The following is a 25,960-nucleotide window of genomic DNA, read 5'->3' as shown; positions in this document are numbered from 1 at the left end:
TGAGGCTGACGGACTGGCTGGGTTCCTCGGGGACAGATAAAAAGGTTGCTAGAAATGCCCGACACCCTCTATGCATGAGCTTCCTAGCCTGAACATAAGGAATAATGCGCGGTAAGGAAACGTACCTGTCTGGCTCAAATAAGACTGCTCCATTCCAGGCGGTCGGACAAGAACGGATCTCCGCTGGAAGTCTATCAACACTCTGTTCCTCAATAGCCAGTCCATCCCTAGGATGATGTCAAATTCCGGCATCGGTAGCAACAATCAGATCCGCATAAACAAGATTACCGTGCAGCTCAAGGTCTATATCTCGGATAACATTGGTGGCTGCCATCTCCTCGCCTGACGGCAACACTACTGAAAAGGCTGTATCTAGCCCAATGGTCTGGATCTTGAGAAAGTTTGCAAAGACCTCCGAAATAAATGAGTGAGTGGCCCCTGAATCTATCAAGGCCTTGGTAGCGGAACCAGATATAAAAATTCTCCCTGAAAGAGCGGAGCTCTAAGTTGAATCCCACTACAAGATCTAAACTTATAGACATGCAAAGGTCTAGGTTCCTCTAGTTTAATTCCTCTAAAATAAATCTGAGTAGAGCATGCAATCCTATAACAGTTCTAAGTTCAAAATCTAAATCCCGATTCCCAAAACGCGGAAATTCAAATAATAACTTAAAGTTTAAAGATACCTGTCAACAACATAGTCTCCGGGTTGGCTTCCGCGGCATGGAGAGCAAAAACTCTGCCTTGGGTAGGCAGATTCCTCTGAGGGCACTGCAGCAACATGTGGTCTGGACTGCCACACTTAAAACACTTTCCTGAGCCAGCCATACATGCTCCAGGATGGCGACGTGAGCACCTGGGACAGACTGGGTGCTCCTGAGTCCTCGGGGCTGGGCGTCCCCGCTGCTGCTGCTGCTGTTGCTGCTGGCCTCTGTTCCTGGGCGGTCCATGAAAAGGCCTCTTATTCTGCTGCTGATGCTGAAGAGGAGGAGGGCGGTGCGGTGCCTGGACTGGGCGCTTGCCCTGGCGATCCCTCTCGATATCCCGCAGATCCTGCTCTGCGGCTAAGGCCTTGGAGACGGCAACCTCATAAGTAGCAGGGTCAGATACCCTAACATCCCGGCGCAAGATCGGCCGTAAACCCACCAGGAAGTGCATCAGCTTGGCTCTGGCATCATTCGCTATCAGGGGCACAAAGTGACAGCCCCTCTCGAACTTACGGATAAACTCCGTAACCGACATATCCCCCTGTCTCAGGCTCATGAACTCGGTGGTCAGCCTGGTGCGAACCTCCTCAGCAAAATACTTGGAGTAGAAAACCTCCGTAAAGCGGGTCCAAGAAAGTGTAGCCAATGTCAGGGCTACCGAAGCTCCTTCCCACCATAAGCGGGCGTCTCCAGTGAACAAGTAGGTGGCACATCGGACTCGATCTGCATCTCCCAGCTCCATAAAATCGAAGATAACCTCGAGGGATTTGATCCATCCCTCGGCAACCATGGGGTCAGATGCCCCAGAGAATTCCTTCGGGCGCATCTTCATGAATCGCTCATACACTGCCTCGGGCCCTGTCGGCCTGGCTGCGGCTGCGGCTACGGCTGCGGCATTGCCCCCCGCAAACTGTGCGAAGAACTGTGCCATCCCAGCTAACATCTGGGCACTCATGTCCGGTGGGGGCGGTGGAGGAGGTGGTAGGTCTCCCTCCGGTCTATGCTCCTCTCTGTCCTCTCGGCGAGGCTCCACCTCTCTGTTGCGCTCTAAAATGCGTCTAGGGGGCATACTGTTCCAACATAACCCATACGTAACTAACATGCATAATTCCATAATTTATTTTAAATGAACTCTGAAATACTGAAAATCTGGAAGCATGCTGACAAAATAATTCATGCTATAACTGAAATGCTGAACAAAATGCTGAACTGAAAAAAAAACTTACAGACCAAAGGCGTGGCTTCGTGAGCTTCTCGCGATCAGTAGTAGTGAAACCCTATACAGAACCTCGCTCTGATACCAACTGTGAAGGCCCTCGAACTACTTGCTTGAAAATTTGCGGAAAAATTAAAAATTTTCTTTTTAAAAGAACTTAAATGGCCTCATTCATAAAATCACTGGTGAATCAAGTCCAATATTTCAAAATATTGCAGCGGAAGAAAATCAAAGTTTTGCCAACAACAACGATTTAAAAATATCCAACAACTGATAAAATTGTTTGCGGAAAAACATAACAACTGCCGCACTGAGGTCCTCGGGTGCCACTACTGCCGACCCAAGCTGGCTCACTGGTCCCCGCCCTCGGCCCTGGCCTCATCAGTACCTACAACAATCAAGTCTAGTGAGCCTAAAGACTCAGCATGCATAAATCACAGGTAACGAGTAAAAATCTGAATTTAAAATATGCATGTGATAAAATATCCTGTCCTGAGGCATACTGAAAATAATCTGTACTGAGCAATTATAATACGTGCATAACTGAACTGGAAGTCACTGTAAAAATATTTGCTCCTTGGAGCCTGTACTGAAATATCTGATAAAATTTTCTGTTGAGATTATGTTTTACGCCTGTGGCCACTGCACTAAGCTGAACTGATCGGTAACTGGCTACCGGGGAGGCTGAAACTGAACTGAGCTGGCCGGTCACTGGCGACCGGGTGGTACCATACTGAACTGATCGGTCACTGGCGACCGTATAAAATAACACTCCCACATAGTGAATGAACCACAAGCCATATCGCATAAATCTCAAAAATAATCATTTTCTATTTAATGCACGTAAAATAATTAACTGGCATAATGAAAAAATCCTGTAATTTTACCAACTGGATTGGATTGGATCGTTCCCAGGCTCGCTGCAACCTAACTGTGCCATGAAAAATATGCAATAGCTTAAACATGACCAACTATGCAATTTACGTTCAAAAGATGCGACTATGACGCCTAATGACTTCGCATTTAATCATGACTCCGAGCCAACCTGAACCGACACTGAACCGACGTATAGTCATGATTAAAATACGCTGAAAAATCATAAAATAATGTTCCTAAAATGATAGGGTCGAAATCTAGGTGGAATGGAGGCCAAAACACGAAACGCTCTTTCGAGAGTCAATTTGGCACATTGCACCGTAAATTCTCGTACGACCTCAAAAATGATCCAAATGACAAACGGTCCAAAACATGACCTTCCTAACTCAATGAGGCACTGTCCAATCCAAGGCCATGGGCTAAAAGCCAACCAAGAACTCAAACGACGCTTCTGAACAGCAGCATACTTGCTATCAAAAAAATACAGCAGCTGCGCACTACAAGACTTGCATTGGTTTCGAGACTATCGGCCATTAGGGGCGTGAACCACCGACCAGAGACTCTTACCAACATCCCAAGGAATGATTTGAACCATGGCTAAGGGCCCTAGGCCAGCCACAATCCGCATCACACCAAATCTTAACCGAAGGGTCCAACCGAGAGCAACGTGCATGCGTGTGTAGTGTTTATGCTATGATCGATGTCTTGCGTCGCTCCAGTGGCCATTTGATTGACCATGGCACAATCTAGACATCTAGGAGCATGATATGAACCGTGGCTAAGGGCCATAGGCCAACCAAGATCCACACCAAGCCACAAAAGAAACGAACCATATGCTGAAAAATGGAAGGGCCGAATGGGGAAAGGGGCTGTTCTTGTTGATTATTTAAAAACCGATGAGCCATGGACCAAGCCACCAAAAGGGCGACTTAGTCACGTGTTAGACATGCTAGGGAAGTGATCCAACCATGGCTATAGGCCCTTGGGGCAGCCAAGATCAGATCCAACCCCTTGACAAGAAACTGAATTTTCGAACCACATTTTTCTGCACCTAAGGGACTTGCTGTCATTCTAAATTTCCAGCAAGCATGGGGCTGGTTTGAATGGACCAATATGGTCCTAATGCATCCTACTACATGTATACAAGCCGCCTTGGGAGCCTGGAATCGAACCAATCACCTGAAACCACAAAACTCAGAAAAACGTGAAGCTTGTCATGAAAGGGCCGAAATTCTGCATGTGTGTTCCAAAAATATTTTGACATGTATCTCGGTTTTTGCTTGCTAAAACATGATCATGTACTGAAAAATAAATGATAATATGACTTGATTGAGGTTTGAAAGAAATCTAGACATGCCTGGTTTCGTTTGGAAAGAAAACGAACGAAACAACGACGACGCGGCACGGAGGAGGTGGAGCGCTTCTCTTGCTCTTTCTAGTTCTCGATTTTTCTTGCCTTCCCTCTAGCTAAGACTCACGATTTTTCTACACTGAAAATGGATCTGAATGGTGAGGTATTTCGGTGGAGAGGGAGAGGGATTGAGTGGTTATGAAGGTGAGGAGAAGGGTGCACAAAAATAGGATCATATCAAGACCAAGTCCACTCCCCTTTTGAATTTGAATTTTGAATTGATATCAAATGAGTTGGTGGATGCTTCTAGGAGGTGGTGGCCGAAATTTAGCTTGATTCTAGACTAGGATATGTCCATTTATTTAATTAAATTGTGCTCCCAAAAATCCTAGAATTATCCTACTAATTACATGCAAAGAATTGGTCAAAGTTGGTGAGTTGGAAAATGAATCTTCTAGCACTAAGGGTGGCCGAAAAATGCATGATAAAATAAAGGGAAATGTTGATTATCTAGTCAACTAATAATCCTTGAAAGCCTTACTAATCCTTTAAATAATTTAGTGAGCTAACCCCTTAATTTAATAACTTAAATGAGTTCATTTCTTAATCACCTCAAATAATTAAATTAAATCTTCAAACCTTTCTTTCTAACTTAAATGAACTTAGTTACTAGCTAAATTAACTTCTGGAAATATTTCTCAAATCTTAAATTCTATCTCAAAACTCCAACTCCGGTCCGGCCTCACTGAAAATACTGAAATGCTAAAAATCATACTACTGAACTGAAATAATAAATAATTAACTTCAAACAAATGCATTTAAAATAATCATGCAATGAAGTCAATTAAATTTAAAAATCTAGAATTATGCATGGCTTATACGTCTACTGATTTACGGGTTCTACATATCATGTGAACATGCAGGTGCTAGCATTAAAACATTTAAAACATGTAAAATCATACAACTTACAGACTTGAGGCTTGAAGACTAAGCGGCAGAAGCTGGCGGTGGCACAACCCTATACAGGACCTTTGCTCTGATACCAATTGAAACGTCTACTCGTTTTTAAAAGTGCGGAATATTTTTTTAAAAGCTCGCATTTTCGAAATAACATTTAAAAATGATCTTAAGTATTTGACAATAACGATAATGCAGTTTAACATAACCAAACTCATCCAAAATCATATGTAAACATAAACGAATAAAAATCTTAAAATCATCACGTATAAAAACATTCATCTCCTTTCAATTTCATAAATTATAATGTAGAAAACATGCGGTCCTCGGGTCGTGTCGCCGCACCAGGCCTGCCTACTCAGAGTTCGGTACCTCCAGTCTCTTCATCATGAAGCTCACCTGCATCACACATACCTAGTGAGTCTAAGGACTCAACACACCTGTACCAAGAATAACAAGTACATATACATAGCACACAGCAGTGAAAAATATCATACTCAACATATATTTCATGAACTTAAAATCATAACGTAAACGTGTTGTGTAAAATCATATCGTGTCAAAGCATGCCATCTCATATCATCATATTCGTAAACGTGTCGTGTCAAATCATGTAATCTCATATCATCATATACGTGTCAAGACAGCTCATCGTGTCATCATAAACTTAAACATTTTCTTTTAATTGAATTCGGTTCATTAGTTGTGACTTTCATATCAGCTCTATCGATGGATCCATCTATAAAACCGTGGTACCCGACGGCGGGGAACATCAGCGACAGCATTACCCGCCCGTTGAGCCCGGGCCTCAGCTCATCATATCTCATGTCATCGTATACATATACATCGTCAGTCACAACTAATTCCCATCCTTGAAAAATGTAATGCTCGAGATTTTGATTATTGTAATCTGAAATTATTTATTGATAATTGAGGTGATTATAGACGGAACGAATCGGACCGGGAAAGAAAAAAGAAGAATTAAAGTTATGTGCGAGGAATGAGCCTCGCGCATATGCGCGACCAAGCCGACGCATATGCGCGGAGTAGGCAGAGAACCTCGCGCATATGCGACAAGGACCCGCGCATATGCGACAAGGACCCGCGCATATGCGCGAGAATGGCAGAGAACCTCGCGCATATGCGTCGGGAGAGGGCGCGCATATGCGCAAGCTGCCGTGACGACACGCGCGAGATAGAATGTCTCGCGCATATGCCCCGAGGAAGGTCGCGCATATGCGCGAGACGTGCTTCATAAAGATGAAGCCACTTGCCTTAACCATGCATTGATATATATATATATATATATATAATGTTTCATTCCTTCACAACTCAGTAAGGGAAAACGAGGAAGACTTGAGGGGAAAGCTTCAAGTCTCAAAATCATAGATTGTGATTTACAAAAAATACGTCCGTCTGATTTTTAATCCGACTTCAGTACTGTGTTCCTATCGACGAGAGCTTCAACTGAACATAAGTTTTTTTATGTTCTGATATGATTTGAAATTATGATATGGAAGAAATCTTGATATGACTGATATATGGTGTTCTTGAGATATTAGACATCGTATAATTGAAATCAGATCGAAGAACGGATACCGTATGAAATTGTTATGATTTTCAGGATTAAATTTGATTGAGATTATACAGATTTGATATCAGATTAAGTCTATATCGATTATGAGTTTTTGAGATTGGTATTTGTTGATATCTGTATGGCTGGATATATTGAGATTGTGCGGTTATGCCGTGGAAATAGAATTAGATTGAGTTCTGATTATATCCAGTATTGATTTGAGTAGTATATTGATATTGTACTCCTCGACATTGTCATTACCAGATTGAGTATGGACAGATTTGAATTCGAGACTTCGACTTCGTCAGACCGAGAAGAGAAAGGTATAAATCAATGTTGATCCGGGAAATAAGACTCGAGTTGGATTTGACTTGAGTTTCCCTAAATCACATACTTATTTGTCTTGTTTAATACTTTTGTATTCTTTGAAGGTTTACGCTTATTCTATTGATTTATAGAAAAGCAAAGAAAAGAAGATAGATATCGAGAGAGAGTCATAAGAAGAGGTGCCTAGTCATTGGCGGAAGTGCCAAGGCGGATGTGCCTAGTATTTGGCGGAGATGCCAAGTCTTCGGCTGAGTTGCCAAGACACCGGACATTTGGTTATATCGATGTTGCGTATAAGTAGACCGCCATCTATTGCGGAGATTCGATTGAAAGGACCAAAGTCCGGGAATAAGAACGTACCGCCACCCCGATTGGGAGAGTAGGTGGGAGATTTGTTACGTTCTTATTCAAACTGGGATCCCTAGATTAGAGATGAGTCGAGTCTGACATGACGAGTCCAGAGTTTATTTACTGCTTTATATTGAGTCATATCTTTCAGATTTTGATACATGTTATTGATATCGGTTTCATGCTTTTATATTTGTTATATGATTGCATGTACACGTTGTTTATACTGGGAATGTATTTCTCACCGGAGTTATCCGGCTGTTGTTGTGTTTGTATGTGTGCATGAAAACAGGTGGGACAGGATTAGGGTCATGAAGAGGATGAGAGATTACAGTTAGCGTGGAGATTCGGACCCAGAAGTAGAATAGGCTTTAGCACTTGACATATAGTAGTTGAACTATAGTTTGATTTTAATGTGATTATACAAAACTTGTACTTTTATGTTGATGTTTATAACAGATTGATTTTATTATGTTCCGCACTTGTATTTTTTTTAAAAAAATTAGACCCAGTTTATTAAATTGATCCAATTATTCCCAAGAACGATTAAGAAATGAATTAGCGTCCGGGTCACCACAAAAAATATAACCATTTTCATCACTTAATAAAACATGCATATGCGTAACTTTTCTTTTAAACCAAGCATGCAACGTAGTTATCGTAATTCCATAAAAATATGAACATGATGCATAAATATTTAAAATGTCATAAATTTGTTTTCAAGGCGTTGCTAAGACCAAAATCTCACCCCGGATGCAAAATGACCATTTTGCCCCTGGAACCCGAAAATTATCGTTTCACCCCTGGACCTCTACAATTGATCCGAAGTTTACCAAACACCTTAAAATGTCACAAAACATTTTTAAAAGTGTTCTTAGACGTAAACTCGAGCCAAAATCAGAACTTAACCGACTCGTTTAAGAATTTGGACCGGGGTCCCGGTTTTAATCCGTAATGACTCGAAACTTACTCGAAATTTTCCCAACATAATATTATATCTTAAAAATACTATGAAGCTCATAATACCAATATTAGACCAAAAACTCTCGGCTATTAATTAATAACATGAACAAATCTCTCGGCCCTTCTTGTTACACCACCTCATGCACTACCCTTTCCCAAAACTCACGCCTCTACCTTCAACCCAACGTACCAATCAAGAGCCCACACACCAGGGAATTAGATCAGAACTTAAGGTACCCAACCGACTCAAACCACCGCTGCCATGCACATTCCTACCAGCCAGCAACCGAGGAGCAACCCCAAGCCCCCTACCGAGACCCAAAGCGCCTCTACCTGGTCCGATCGAGCTTCCTGTCGCACCAGCATGTTTCAAGCCGACCCAAACCCCAACTCAGCCCCATCAGGGCCTGGTACAGGGCAGGAGGAGACCCTTGCACAGCTGGTGTAGCAGGATGGCATGTACGAACCCACCTCACCCTTACAAACGCTCGGCCCTCACTCTATCCTATCAAAACCCGATCGATCTGCACACCAGCATAAGAATCTTATCAATCACAACCTAGACAGCCCCTTACCAACGAACTACGGCAGTCCCTTGCAACAAAAAAACCAGAAAAACATGAACAACACAACACTAAGCAATACCATGGAACAAAATCGATGGTTTCCTCATATTCTTGACTAGCTCAAAAGATTTCATGAACACATGCACACATATTAGTATTATCAACATGAGTGATGCGAAAACAAAGTAACAAGGGTGCCTTATGATGTTTGGAGGGCAGGAATGACGAGAGGAACCCGGATGAAGTTTTATTTTGCAAGATCAAGAGGGAAGCCGATGCCTTCAGCTGCTAGGGTGATGAAATCGAGGGGGGGGTGTTGAAAGAAATAGGTGACTATCGGTCATGGGGTTACGGGAGATAAAAGGATTGAATAGGTTTAAATGTCATACTAATTAAAAGATTAATGGGCTCTAACCTTGCTAATTAAAGGTTTAAAATAATATTTAAGCCTAATGAGTTTAAAATTGGCTCGTTAAATTCAAATACACTCTCGAAAAATATTTTGTGTTGGAAAGATTTTGAAAATAATAGCCGGACCCTAAACAAGTCTTCCGTTTGATAAAATTTGATACCGTAAAAAAAATAAAATCTTGCGGGTGAAAATACCCAAAAATTATCATTTTTGAAAAATACAATTAAAAACACCTTATATTTGTAAGGCCCGGGATTTTATTATCGTAATCCGAGATTAATCTGAAATGATTTATTTATTAATTGAGATGATTATGGATGAAACGGATCAGACCGGGAGAGCCGAAAGAATATTTGACATTTTGTGCAAGAAGAGCTCGGCGCATATGCGCGAGGAAGACAGAACCATGCGCGCACATGCGAGGCTTGAATGCGCGCACATGCGCGGAACGTCCAGAGAGTTCGGCGCACATGCGCGGCGGAATGCGCGCACATGCGCGGAACGTCGAGAGAGTTCGGCGCACATGCGCGGCGGAAGGCGCCCATATGCGCGAGTATTGAAACGCCGAGACAGTAGGTCTCGCGCATATGCACGACTTGGGTGCGCGCATATGCGCGAGCAGTCCAGTAGCCAACGTTTTTGATCCAAAGCTTTGCGCCGGATTGAGGCGCGCATATGCGCCAGTAGTTGCGAAGCCGAGCATTGAGACCCGTAGGTCTCGCGCATATGCGCCATTTGGAGTCGCGCATATGCGCGAGACATGCAGATTGAGGAGTCACCACGTTTCTTTGGCATGCAACATATGTTATATATATATATATATATAACAAACGTTAATTTCAGAAGAAAGCGAGGGAGAAGCTCGAGGAAAGGGAAAAAGGGTTCCAAATCGTAGAATTTCGATTTTTACGAGATCCGCCCGTCTGATTTTGAATCCGACTTCAGTATTAAGTTCTTATCAACGCAGGCTACAACTGGACGTAAGTTTTGTTACGTTTAGACATGATTTGAAATTATGATGTTGTTGGAATTGAATACCCGTCATATATGATGTTCTTGACATGTTAGACATCATAGAATCGAAGTCAGATTAAGAAACGGACTGGTTATGTAATTGTTATGAATTTTGGAGTCGATTTGATTGAGAATCGATATCAGATTTATATTATCATTTAAATTATGAGTTATATCGATAGTGATTATGAGTTCTGGTATTATATCAGTGATGTTGGGACTGACGGGGTTATCGAGACTGTATTGGTATGCCGTCGAAACATCAGTTGATTGATATTGATCAGACCCGGTATTGGTTGAGATGGTATTGTGGTATCATATGTCGATTGGCATTGATCCGATTATGTTTTGATTTGAGTATTAATCAGAACAGGTTTTGAACTGAGTCATGTACTGATATTGTATCTATTCGATTGTCATTATCAGAGTGGATATGGACAGAGTTGACTTCAATACTTCGTCTTCGTCGGACCGAGAAGATAAAGGTATAAATAAATGTTGATTCGGTATTGCACAACTCGAGTTAGGTTTGACTTGAGTTTCCCAAAATCACATACTTTACTTTATTGCATTGATATTTGCATATTATCAGATTGATATGTTTAGTCTAGTGAATTATAGCAGAGCCCGAGTTTGAGTCTAGGGCAGATCAGCCTAGCTAGGGCAGACCCGCCGAGTCTTTGTCAGAACCGCGTAGACTCTAGACTTACGGTGTATCGATGAGCTTAGATGTAGATCGACGTCTATTGTAGACATTCGATACAACATACCAAAGTCTAAATTAGATCAGGATCCCTAGATTAGAATGAGAGAAGAGTCGAGTCTTAGATATCGAGACTAGAACTTGATTTACAGATCCGTATTGATTTATGTTTCGTAGATTAAGATTTATGTTTTATTTACAGACTGGTATTGATACATGTTGTTTGATTATGCTACATGTGATAAGATATAATTCATGCTTTTATGTTAATTCAGTTAACTGCATGTATACATTATTTATAGTGGGATTTATTCTCACCGGAGTATCCGGCTGTTGTCCTGTTTTGTATGTGTGCATGACAACAGGTGGGACAGGATCAGGGTCAAGAAGATGATGATAGAAGACGAGTTTAGAGTGGTGATTCTGGACTTATTGTAGATTTGGTTTAATACTTGAAAATTAGTAGTTGAACCTTATACTAGTTTTACTAATTGTTGTACATTATTGTACTTTTATACTGAGATGTATACTAGTTAAATTCCATTACGTTCCGCAGTTACATTTTAAAAAGAAAAATTTTTAGACCCTGTTTATCTTAATTGATAATTAAATCCCAAAGATGATTAAGAAGATGATTAGCGTCCGGGTCCCCACAATAAATTTATAAAAATAAATCGTGAAATAAAATAATTTTTCTGAAAATTCTCCGGTCTCCGCTCCTCGATCGAGCGTGAAATGCACCTAGAATCCCTAATGCGTGCCCTTTTAAAATTTCAGGGATTAAATCCTATCATGCATGAATTATGCATAACTTAAATAAAAATAATTAAACATAAATTAATGCAAGAAACATGCATTTTAGGCTTTAAAACAATTTAATAAAATACCAAAGAAAATTAATAATTTACATGCACGTGGTTCACGTGGACTTTCAGATTTTCGAGACGTTACCGTTTAAATTTTTATTTGAAAAAAAAAGTCAATTTTAATATTATGATCACTATAAAAATATGATTTATGAAATATTTTTGAGTGATTAACCATTGTGATAAGATCAGTATTAAAGGTTATGGCCCAAGATATATCTGATAAGAGTGCCTAAAATTTTAAACTCACACATATTTTGTGAGTGAGTGGAGAGGATTGATAAAACAGTTTTCGAGCCTTTATTGATCATGAGAAAGACTATCTATTATTTAGATCTTGATTTCTTATTTTAAAGAAAAAAATAAATATTTCCTGAAAAAAATGTTGAAGATCTATGTAATTTTAAAGTTATATACTACGACCCAATTATCTCTCATAAAAAAAGAAAGAAAAAAAAATTGAAAGAGAGAAATATATTGTACAAATTAAATAAATATGTGGTCAAGGAGCATATCACTAGTAGAATTTCCATGATTTACTTCGCATATTCAATGAAGTCATAGGTAGATAGTTGCCGAAGTAGATGCACGTGAAGTAATAGGGTACCATTTTACTTCGCATTATAACTGAAGTCGTATCCAAGAAATTAGCGAAGTCTTTACCGGTTCAATGAGGGAAAACCGATCCATAATTAAACCGATGCCGAAGTAAAACAACGTCTTTTACTTCATCTGTTTCGTAAAGTGCAGAAGTAATAGCTTATTTATAACTTCATAGTTTACATTGATTGACGAAGTAAATGTTTTTTATAACTTCACATGTTTTGTATTTGTTGAAGAATTTGGTATTTTGTTACTTCACAATTTAAATTTATTGACGAAGTAATCGATTTAAAAGACTTCATTTTTTTATTATAGTGAAGTAATTAATAAAGAACCACTTCACAATTATTGAGTAGTGGTGAAGTACATTCTTTCTTTAACTTCGACACAATTTTAATATGATGAATTATTTTGTATTTTATTACTTCATCATTTAGTTTAATTTTAAAGTAAATAATCATATTTTATTGCAAAAGTGTATATCCACAAATATATACACAAAACCAAAAGTGTATATCCAAAAATATATCTACAAATATATCCACAAAACGAAAAGTGTACATCCAAAAATATATCTTAAAATGCACAATGACACACATGATCCATTTAACCACCTACACAAGAGTAGACGAATTCACTCCATTCACTTCTGACTTCATCATATTAAGATTGATTGTAATAATGGTTCTTGATTGATCCTGCAAACTGAAATGAAAAAAATACAAGATGCATTAGATTAATAAGATCATTCATCCAAAATAAATGACAATATATATCCACAAATGAGAATGCATTATTCGGAGCAATTTTCAGGATATATTTCAACTTAATTTTTAGGCGATTCCGTACTTCAAAATAAAGAGCAAAACAACATATCAATTATCATAAAATGCATATTACCATATGCATATATATCCCAACCGAAACAAATTATCCCAACCATCAATTCTAATAGCATAAATTCCAGAATTAATAATTATATAAATTTCATGTGCACATATCCCAATGACAACAGTTTATCTCCATAATAAACCAGAGCATGTAATAAAGAATTGTGTCAAGGACTCAAAAATTCAATTGAGTGACTGAGGGGGGATACTTATTACATTTTGGGGTAAAACTAGATATGCAGATCAAGTCTTCGGGGTGAAACTCGAAATTAACTTCCAGAAAAAATTTATCAAAATAATCATGCTTGCACCAAATTAACAAACTCCATTTTGATCTTTAGTTTGGGTCAACTTCAATATCAAAATGATTCATTTTTTAACTTCTAGCTGAGATTGGAGGGGCTAAATTACTTGAGCTATAGTGCAATATCCAAATTACGATAATGATTCAATTTTCATTCCTTGTGATGCCTAAGCAAAATTGGTATTCTCAAAATGATTACTCATTAAATATGAAGTTTTTTGTTTAAGATGACGACTATATCTACTCATCCCTCGGTAGGTTTGTCTTGTGTAAACAAAAGCCAATGAAGTTATTTTCATACTTCAAACTAGTATCATCAGCTAAGTTTAAGTTGCACCATAAATTGGCAAAAATCTACTTGACTTTTAACTAATTGTGCTCGAGTTATTAACATAACAACAACCTAAAGAACGAATAAGAAGAGTGTACCTGTTATTAGAACACATCCACACAAGTCAAGAGCTTTGAGGCCAGGGCAACCACGTGCTAAACTCTTTACTCCTTCGTCACAACCACGATCACACCATCCAAGAGTAAATGATTGCAAATTATTACAGTTGGATCCAATCGCCTGCACAAAATAGACACACAGAATTCAGAGCCAAATTCAACATCATAAGATGAGTGGGTACAAAATTCTAAATATATTATACCTTCAAAGCCCTATCAGATGTTGCCTTCACATATCCACAAAGATTCAAAGATTTCAACTTCCAGCAAAACCCGAATAAATATCCCACAAAAGAATCACTAAAGGCCGAACAACCACTTAGTTCAGCTTTAAAAGATTTGGGCAACCATAAGCCAAGGCATACAACGATCTATCTGTTAGTCTAAAGATTTTACTGAGATCCAACTCTTGCAAGTCACTACAATATCGTGCGATTGTTTCAACAGCATCATCTAGTAGTTGAGGCGAATCTTGCCGAAGGATTAGAACCTGGAGTTTGGTGAATTTGGGAACTAGTGATAGAACAAGATCATTCATGTCTTTCTTGCATTTAATAGGAAAAAATCCAGTTAACAACTGGGTATATTAGTTGTTCTTAATAAAAACTACGATAATGTTCATGTTTTTCTTTTCTATAAAGCGGAAATAAAAGATTATCGAGACATGAAAAGTTTACGAAAATCACATTGGACATTAATTATGAAATTAAAACATATTTAAAACATGTATATGCTGTATACACTAAAAAAATATGAAATTTGTTTCATAAATATCTTTCATCCAGTTATTTTTGTGGATGAACTTAAATTCATCCCCACAACTGCTAATAGCACTTGTTAACTGACAAAAACGAAAGAAAATGATATGTACCAATCGAATACCAATTTCTTAGCTGCACACAAATGCTCGGTATAAAAGGGGTTATGAATTCTCCACTTAAAAGATAACAATAACAAACAAGTTTGATCTGATACTAGACTGGTGGCAATTATTCGGTAGAACAAATTTACAGTCCACAAACATGAACTAAAACAGAGGAACTCCATCTCAACTCTCAGATAGGTCTGATAAGTGATATGTATAATATACAACTCTTAATTGAAAACAATCTCATTATACTAACAGGGTTTCGAAACACGTCCCCGATATTAGATATGCACTAATATATTACTAACGTATTTATGTTCTACAAGCAAAAATCATTCAAACCTCATAGAATCAGCAACAAATTTTTCTACTCTCTTTTCTTTGTTACCCCATTACGAGACTCAGTCTACCCATATATGATATAGCCACATTTCATCACAATTTGCAATGAAAAAATTGAATGCTGCAAGATAGAATTTCTAACAAATCCACAAACAATACAAGTTCAACTCTCAAAACAGTGATATAATTGTTTGTAACCTTGATTAAAATTGATATGTTTTTAACCGTCCAAAATTATTCTTGCAATCTTGAATGAATTCATTTCATCATGACATGTATCCGTACAGAACAAGATCCCACACAAGTTCATCAACCGAGGGAAAATGTGAGCAGATTTGTTATCTTCTTCGATTTACTAGGGCCCAAAAACTTAATAGTCTCTGATCTTCAAACCCACCATCACCATCCATATTCTATCCATGTTTAAATCAAATATTTACTGATACAATAATTACGACATTTTCGTACTTACAGAGGTGGATTCCAAAATGGTGATTCCTTATCCAGAAATATTCGAATCAAACCTATTCGAGTAGATTCGTCACCCACCCAACATCCGGATTCGGATTTAGATCCAAGAGATTCTCCTTGCATAGTTTCTCGAACATCTTGGCCCTCAAATCCCTAACAGATTCGACCCTCTGCATCACCGGAACTGCCTCCTCCCATGCGTCAAAATAGCTAATCTCAGTTCGGGTCAAGATCCATGTTGGAGTCGTTGGGAGGCTGAAGTTCTCGGATCGTGTCAAGTGCGTCCTCGGAGAAGAATTTCCACCCATCCATGAATGAGGCATGGACTTCACTTTTCTCAACTACAGCTGGCGCATGGAAGACATCATATCATTGACCGAGATGCTCATCGAAGACATCGGGGGCGACTCGGCCAGCTTCTGCTGCTTCGCAACAGTGATATTGCAATTCTTGTTGATGGCATAGTAGAGGCCGTAAGCGGGAATTGTATCGGAGAAGCGCTAGTCAATTTCGGAGGAGTCAAAGCCAAAACAGAGCACTATGCAGGCGGTGACGCGACTTGAAGAGAAAGGGAGAAGAGGCGACTGGTTTGGGGTTTGGGATGTATGTGTGTGTATTGTGTGTATATAGGCGCTACAATTTAAAAAGCTTGAGAGATTAAATGTTAATTATAGGTTCATCTTTTACAAACTAATTAAAAAAAATTAAAATATAAGTATGATTATTTTTTTACTTCACTAAATATAAATTTTAAATTTTTTTTTAATTTTTTACTTCTTCAAAACTACTCAGTCGAAGTAAAATGTTACAAAAAAATAGAAGTGAAGCCCGTGTTTTTTAAATTTTGAAGTAAAAAATAATGTTTTACTTCGCCGATGTTATTACCGAAGTTGATCGCTATATACTACTTCATCATTAACAATAACCGAAGTAATCAGTGGCGAAGTAAAAACCAAAAATTCTACTAGTGTATACTTAGTCTGATTCTATGATGTTATGAAAAAAAGATCAAGAAAAAAATAAATATATAATAAGAATAACTAGATTTTGAATCAATAGATTTCCTATCTTTTGATTAATCTGTCTCGTTTGTCTGTCTGCATTCTGTAAACCATTTTCCTGAGCATTTATCTATATTTCAACTCCATGAAAGAAATCATTCCCATGAATTGAAACATTTATTAACCAGTGAGAATATGTAGTTGAGACTCTTATTAGGAATTTCTGAAGGCCATGTACATTAAATTAACTTAAAATAAGCTTTGAATTGATCAGCTCAGAATATTTCATAAATTATAATTATAATTATGATGATTTTGATATAACTTTGACAAATTTCAACTTTAATTTGAACACTTAGATAGTTCCGATTACATTTCTATTTAAATTGATCAATATGTTTTGTGTTGCTATTAACACTTAAATTGTTAGGGACTAGCAATAAGCTGATTGGGGTGTGTGATAAATATAAAAATTGTATATTAATTAAATATTTTATAATATAAATTTATATTTTTGTTTTTTTAAAATTTTTAATTATTATATGTTTTATATTAAATTGTGTAAAATATAAGTTGTTGTGTAATTATAAGTTTTTACTATTTCTACAGGTTCGATAAAACAAGAATAACATTGGCTTTGCAAATGAGATTAAGATTATTCTTGGACCTGAAGAAAGTTGATTTTAACATCTACAATATTTGTGGCAAGCATGAGATAAAATTTTCTCAAAATTGAGATCAATTAAGCAACAAATAAAGTTACCAAAGAAGTGACAGTTTTAACATGCTTTAACATTTTGACCATATTTCTCATATTACTTGGTCAAATTGTAAAAAACAATACCACAATTCACAAAACTCAATTATCTACATGTTTTGTTTTATGTGGAAAAGCAAACTCGGATGAGAAGAGTTTCAAAAATGATGTGTATGATGACATAATTACTTGAAACACTAATGAAGACTTATGTGTACAAAATAATATTTCATTTGTGGTTGTCTCCCCAAATTTGGCTATAAAGAGGGTGCATTGTAATGTATTGAGATATCGCTCATTTTATGAACAAACATTTGAGTTCATAATATTTTTCTCTTTGTTTTTCCTTTATTTCTTCATTTAAATATATTTAGCATCTTAATTTCATATTCAAAGTTTTACACTTTGAATAATGAGTAGCTTACTTCCCAAATTTGAGATGAAAAAGTGAAACTTTTGGTATGATAATAAGGTTATTAAAAGGTAATAATCTATGTTTTATATTACTTAATCATTATTTTTTTTATATGTTATATTTATTTCTTTAAGCATTATTATATCGTACTTATAAGTGGGAGTTTTGATTTATTGTTCCTATATGTTACACTAAATTCTTGGAACTATTTAAATGTTAGTTTGGTATTACCAATCATTTAAAGTGGATGCATTGATTTATTATATATGAATATATCATAATATTAATTTCTTGATACCATTTAAATGTTTGTTTTGTTTTACCAACCATTTGATGTGAGAATCTTGATTTAGTATTTACAAAATTATATATAGTACAATAAATACTTGACAACATTTATAAGTTTTTGTTTATATTATACACTTATAAGATAATAATATATAACATAATATAAATATGATTATTTAATATATTGGAACTATTTTATTAAGTGGATTTCAATAATAATAATTAATATTAACTTTATTAAAATATCAAAAAGTGGATCCTCTAATCTCAACTACTTAAATTAAAATTTGAACAATTAAAAATTACCAATAAAATATTCAAACAATTAAAAGAAAAAAAAACAAAACAAAAAGACATTGTAGTGGACTTGTAATTATCTTAGCTTCGCTGTAGATACGATATTCGAACTCACCGAATTATACTACTTGTGGAAAATCTGCTCTTGGGAGTGCAACAATCAAAGTTGCATCAGGTACGTTATAACTGATGGACCTATGTACATTATTAAAACTAACACAACTGTTGCTCTAACTGATGGAGCACCTCATCGTATTGAAAAACCACGTGAAGAGTGGACAGCTGAAGACAAAAAGAAAGCAAACTTAGATAATGTGGCCAACGATACTTTGTATAAAACATTGGACAAAAATATTTTCAGAAAAATCATGATTTGCAAAACTGCCAAAGAAATTTGGGAAAAGTTGATTCAGCTGTGCGAGGGCAATCAGCAGACAAAGGAAAATAAACAATCAGTCATAGTACACAATTTTTATAACATCAAAATGAAGACTGGAGAATGAATGAACGAGTCAGTAGCATCATAAATGAATTGAATGCACTAAGGAAGGTGTATTCAAATAAATAAATAAATTGCATTAAAAGTTGTTCGTGGGCTTCCCAAAAAATGGGATGTGAAGACAATGGCAATGAGACAATCCAAATACCTGAACAAAGTGGAATTACTTGATTCATTTGCTGATCTCAAGACCTACGAGTTTGAACTACAGACTAGAGAGAGAGAACCATCAACTCCACAAGTCACAACTGCCCTATGTGCAATGAAACTTGAACCAACTGGTTCAGCTGAAATATTTGTAGAACAGCTGAGCAATGATGCCATGTTATTGTTTACCAAGAAGTTTGGGAGATTCATGAGAAGGAATCAAGGTTCATTGGAAAGAAAATCTCACAAGAATGTCTCTAAGGAAGAACCAAATGATTGCTACAACTGTGACAAAAATGGACACTTCATTGCTGATTGTCCTAAGCCAAAGAAGGATAGTCGACATACAATTGAAAAAGTAAAGAAGTCATTTGAGCACATGAGGAGAGATAAGAATGATAGAGATCATTCAAAAAGAAGCATGAAGTCTTGCTAGCTGAAGAAAGTAAGTCCAAATGGACAAAAACTGATAGTGCTGAATCAGATTTTGAGAGCTTGAGTAGCTCTAGTGATGAAGAAAAGAAGCAGAGTGTTTGATGGCTAATGACATAGAACTTGAGTCAAACAGTGAGCATGTATTTGATTTCAGTTCAATTGATTTTACACGGGAAAACTTATTTCCACACTACACGACATGGTCAATGAGTATCACAAGCTTGCTTTCTCATTTGAGAAGGCCAAAGCAAAGCAAACTGATCCCCAAGGCAATAAAACTGAAATTGATGAATCAGTTAAACTGTTGAGTCTAAGAAAGGAGATTTCTAAGCAAAAAGCTGAAACGATTGAGAACCAATCTTTGATTCAGCAGTTGAAACTTGAAAATTCAAGACAAAATTATCTGATTCGAGCTTGGAATAAGTCATCAGTCACGTTGACTAAAATGAAAGATTTACAGCAATCATTTACTGATAAAATTGGTTTAGACTTTATTAGCCAAGATGAATCTTCTACTAGTGATACTATGCCAAAGCTGAATATGTACAAAGGAAAGTATATTCACTTTGTAAAATCAACTATGGTACAAGAAATTTTAGAACCAAGTAAATCAATATTGAGCAACCGATTGAAAATAAGAACAAGTTTAAGAAGTATGGAATCAGATATAGCCCAACGAGTTCAAATGATTTGCCAAACTGGTCACCTAAACGGTTCAGCTATAAAATTCAGAACTGTAAGAGTGGCTATTCAAATTATTATAACAGTAAGCCTATTTAGAAAAGTTATCGGATGAACAACCAGTTGAACAAGGTTAAAAATCATATTTCTTCAGCACAACACATCAAGCACACACAAGCCGGGAAAAATTATCTGGAACACAACAACTGGAAAGTAAGTTAGATTGGTCCAAGCCTGGGTTCCTAAAGGATTAATCAGTTTAGACCCAAATAGTTTATTCATTGTGTGTGACTGCAGGTCACAGGTACATCAACAAAAGATTCGATTTGGTATTTGGACAGTGGATGCTCAAGACATATGACAGGGGATTCTGATTTGCTATCCCAACTGATTAAGTATTCGGGTCCAAAAATCAGTTTTGGGGACAATTCAAAAGATAGAACCGTGGGTAAGAGTAAGCTTATTCATGGTGATATTGTTTTTAATGATGTCCTAATCGTTGACAATTTGAAATATAATTTGATTAGCAATAGTTAGTTATGTGATAATAATTTTTCAGTTTAGTTCAACGAGTACACTTGCACAGTTAAGAACTCAACTGATGACATCATCATAACTGGTAATCTATGTGGTAATACTTTGAAGGTAAGTTGTACTAATAAACCTAATGCACCATTTTTTTTGTAGCTTCCAATTCATCTAAGAACTGGTTGTGGCATAAAATGTTGAACCACTTAAATTTCAAATCCATCGCTCATCTGAGTAACTATGATCTTGTAACTGGTCTGCCTAAGATCGATTTTTCAAAAAATAAAATTTGTTCAGCATGTCAGTTTGGTAAACAAGTAAGATCTTCTTTAAAAAACAAGGGTAGTAAATCTTCATCCAGATGCTTAGAACTATTGCACATGGATCTTTTTGGTCCTATACCAGTCATGAGTTTAGGGGTAATGAAATACACCTTGGTAATTGTTGATGATTTTTCAAGATTTAATTGGGTTATTGTTCTCAAATCAAAAGATCAAACTACTGCACAACTGATTAAGCTTTTCAAAAGACTTTTAAATGACAAATCAATTGGAATTGACAGAATAAGGTCTGATCGAGGGACTGAATTTGTCTGTCAAAATCTTTTTCAATTTTTAGAAAATATTGGAATTAAGTATGTGTTCTCAGCAGCTAGAAAACCTCAGAAAAATGGTGTAGCTGAAAAAAGAAATCGTACTCTTAAAGAAGCAGCTAGAACAATGCTTGCTGATTCGCGTATATCTCAAAGATTTTGGGCAGAAACAGTAGACGCTGCATGTATGCTCAGAACAGATCAATGACTAATAAAAATCATTTGAAAAAACCATATAAGATCTGGCATGGACATAGAAGTGTGGTGTCCTGCTTCAGAATATTTGGATGCAGATGTTTTATTCACAATAATCGCAAAAATTATCTAAAAACATTTGATGCTAGGTATATTTCTTGGTTATTCTTCAGTTAGAAAGGCTTACATAGTGTTTAATAAGCGTAGTTTAAATGTAGAAGAATCAATTCATGTTGTATTTGATGAATCTGCACTAACTGATAAGCCAACTGATCCATTTGAGCTAACTATCGCTTAATAGAAAATAGCTTGGAGGATGATAGTGAAGAAGAGGTTCACATCAATCGAAAAATCTTTCAAACACCAGAACCTGAAGTGGTGAATCAAACAGTTGAACATGAAGCTGTTTCTAACAATCAGTTGGTTGAACAACGCGATGATATTCAAATACCAACTGAAACTGAAAGAAATGTTCAATTACAAACTGAAACAATGGCACAAACTGATCCAACCATTTCCAACTACAGATGGAATAAATCACATCCACAAGATTTGGTGATAGATAATCCATTTGATCCGGCAAGAACTAGAAATCAAATGTTAAATTTATTTGTATACTCAGCATTTGTTTCTCAATTTGAGCCAAAGAAAACTGATGAAGCTCTAACTATATTAATTGGATAAATATTATGCAAGAACAGCTGAATCAGTTTACCCATAATAATGTCTTTACTTTTGTTCCAAGACAACTTTAAAAAACAAACATAGGTACAAAATGGGTTTACAGAAACAAACTGAATGAAGATAGTTCAGTTGTGAGCAACAGAAAAAGGTTGGTTGCACAAGGATACATACAAGAAGAAGGAATCAATGATGATGAGACATGTACACCAGTTGCACGACTGGAAGCAATAAGAATATTCCTAGCATGCGCATCTTTCAAAAACTTCAAGGTATACCAGATGGATGTCAAAAGTTCATTCCTGAATGGTCAGCTACAAGAAGAAGTCTATCTTGAAGAACTACCAGGTTTTGTAAATCACTCATTTCCTGATCATGTTTTTTCATCTCAACAAAGCATTGTATGGTCTCAAACAAGCTCCCAGAGCTTGGTATGAGACATTATCAAAATTTTTAATTGATCATGATTTCACTATTGTAATAGTTGATAAAATAATGTTCTAATTTACAAAAAAATATCATACTTTACTTGTGCAAGTTTATGTTGATGACATTATTTTTGGATCAACTAACCCCAAATTATGAGAGAAATTTGCTAATTTAATGCATGATAAATTCGAGATGAGTATGATGTATGAGCTGACATTCTTTCTTGGTCTTCAAGTGAAGCAATTGGAAACTGGTGCATTTATCAATCAAACCAAATATACGAATGAACTGCTTAAGAAGTTTGTCATGGAAACATGTTCAGCTGCAAATACTCTCATGATCTCATCAATTAAATTAGATAGAGATGAAAGGGAAATATCAGTTGAGATGACACTTTACAGAGGTTTAATAGGTTCTTTACTTTACCAAACTGCTAGCCATCCTGATATTGTGTTTTTTGTCTGCATGTGTGCTAGATTTCAAGCAAATTCTAAATGATCGCATTTTTCAGCAGCCAAATGCATATTAAAATATCTTAAAGGCACACAAAATATGGTCTTATTTTATGCTAAAGACTGATATTTCAATTTAGTTGGCTATTCTGATGTAGATTATGCAGGATATAAACTTGATAGAAAAAACACCAGTGGATCATGTCAGTTTCTGGGAGAAAGACTGATTTCCTGGTTCAGCAAGAAGCAAACATCTATCGCAACTTCCACAACTGAAGCAGAATATCTTGCGGTTGAAAGCTGGTGCGCCCAACTGCTATGGATTCAGTAACAACTGAAAGATTATGGAGTTATTGCAGAAGAGTCCCCAATATTTTGTGACAACACTAGCACAATTGTGATTACATACAATCCATTTCTTCACTCCACAACAAATATATCGATGTCAGACATCACTTCATCAGAGATCATGCTCTCAAGAAGGAGATCAGACTGGAAGACATTTCAAATGAACAACAGGAAGCAAACATATTCACCAAGTCACTACCCGAGACTAAGTTTTCTTATTTCTTAATATTCTTGGTTTAATTGATTTATCTTAGTCATTTTGACATTTTTATCTGTTGATTCATTGCGAATATTAAGTGCAGAAAATAATATAACATTAAATGAAAAACAACATTGATCAAAATAAATTTTTTATTTATATAATTGAACTTGTACAACAGCGATTTCCCTATCTACTGCTTCTCACCAGTTGGTCAACCAAGTGGTTAACCCACAAGTAGTGGTCTTCAGGAAGTCCTCTGAGAAGGCAATCCTTCTCTGAACCTTCTGCTCCTTGAGGAGCATCAGCAGATAGACACCTTCATCCATGAAGATATCAGCAGCTTGGGCAACATCGAGTCGTCGCATATACTTATTTTCTATTGCCACTCGTTTCCTCGTGGCAACAATTCCTTCCTCATGGAAAGACTGCAGATCCTAGATCTTTTTCCAGGTATATAGCGTCTTTTCCAAGATCCTGTCCTCCATCTTGAGCTTCCTCGCAGCCACTATGGACCACATGAACTCCTCTGCCATGTCTGGTTGCTGGGAACTGCTCGCCTTATCCATCTGTCGATGCCTTGTTAAGTATTATCTGCTATAATATTCAAAGTGATTTTGTGACTAACTAGTTTGTTCTTATTTATAGACTCAGAACCATACGAAGGGACGCAATCATTACTTTTGACATGAGGATATGAAGAGCTCTCTGTCAGCCATCGACGGTTCATTCTCTGAGGATGAGATTTTTTTCACCTTATTTATTGCATATATTTAGGGGGCACGTTGAATTAAAATTGGTTAATTGATAAGACAATTATCAGTTGGTTTTAAACTGAACTGATTTTGTTTCGAACTGATCATTCAGTTCTTGACCTAACTGATCTTATCATATGCATATTAACTGATTATCAATTCTGTTGAGATTCCACAATAAATTTTGTGACTTTCAAATTACTTCATTAATCATGTTATTCATTGAATATTAATTGAAAATTTGGTTACAGATAGTTCAATCGACTCAATTTCCATATTTACATATGAAGTACATGCCATTTATTCAAATTAATCTCGGGCTGCCACGTGAACAAAAATTTGAATAGTCACAAACATAAATATTCGTGCCGGCCGCATTCAGTTCACTTTAATCTATTCTAAACTCTCAAGCACTCAAACACTTAGAGAGTTTCTTTTTGCAGAAAATCAAAGCTAATGGCAAGCCAAACCCCAGCCTTTATTCTCAACGCAATGGCAATCGACTTCGACTACGTTCTATCTGTCTCAAACGATGCTGTTAGGAGCGTTTTTCTGAAACTGAAAGTTGCTGGTATAAAGAAATTCTTGGGAATCGCAACCCAAGTCATTTATCCTAAGGAAATTCAACAAGTTTATGCAAACAACAAGATTTTTGAGGATGGAAATATTATTATGACCATCAACAATCAAGTTGAAACGTCTGCTATTCGTTTTGCTTTAAAAGTATTGGAATTTTTTTTAACTCATATTATTTCCTAACCTTCGGTCGAAACCCATAAAAAAATATCTAAAATATTTTTGCGCCATTTTTAAAATAAGACAACCAACTAGTATTTGAAAAATCAACGGAAATTGTCAAAACATGAAATCTTTAAATGTTTTACCAAACCTAAAAAAATAATAAATTGAAAAGTATAGCCCATACTATAAACCTCTCAAAAATATCTCAAAAGCATAAATAAAAATTTGTAAAATATTTTAACATAAGCATAAACATAAATACGGAAAAGTAGAAGCGTTGATCCTCGGGTCATGTGCATCTCCAGTCCAGTCAGTCAACCATCAAGACCTCTAGTAATATTAACATCATAATCACCTGCTTCCATAACACCTAGTGAGTCTAAAAACTCAGCACACCATAATCTTGATAACAAATAATACGTTTAAAACTACAAGCAACAATAAAAATACTTTTACATAAAAATAACATTTTCATGACATGGATAACTTAAACCTCAATATTTTTCTTTTTATCATTTCATATCATATATCCTTTCCTCATGAGCATATACATTTTCCCATTTTATTGGATTCAGATCGTTAATCGTGACTTTAATTTTTCTCATGAAGTCGATGGATCCATCTACATGTAACCACAGTACTGGGTGGCTAGGACATCATCGACACTCTCACTCGCCAACTGAGCCTTGGCCTATCCTCATCATATGGAA

At 36.5% G+C, this 25,960-nt stretch overlaps 1 protein-coding gene and 1 pseudogene across 1 annotated transcript in view; one reads left to right on the top strand and one right to left on the bottom strand.

Moving 5' to 3' along the window:
• The window catches only part of LOC142543188 (uncharacterized), a 61,664-nt gene that overhangs the window by 9,822 nt on the left and 25,882 nt on the right, over positions 1 to 25,960 (top strand). The window lies entirely within an intron of this gene.
• Positions 12,925 to 16,118, bottom strand: LOC142541909 (F-box protein SKP2A-like; annotated as a pseudogene).

The sequence above is a fragment of the Primulina tabacum genome, chromosome 4 (assembly GCF_025594145.1).
Source record: "Primulina tabacum isolate GXHZ01 chromosome 4, ASM2559414v2, whole genome shotgun sequence".
Lineage (NCBI taxonomy): Eukaryota > Viridiplantae > Streptophyta > Magnoliopsida > Lamiales > Gesneriaceae > Primulina > Primulina tabacum.
The sequence above is the reverse complement of the archived record's forward strand: the minus strand, read 5'-3'. Positions and strand labels throughout refer to the sequence as shown.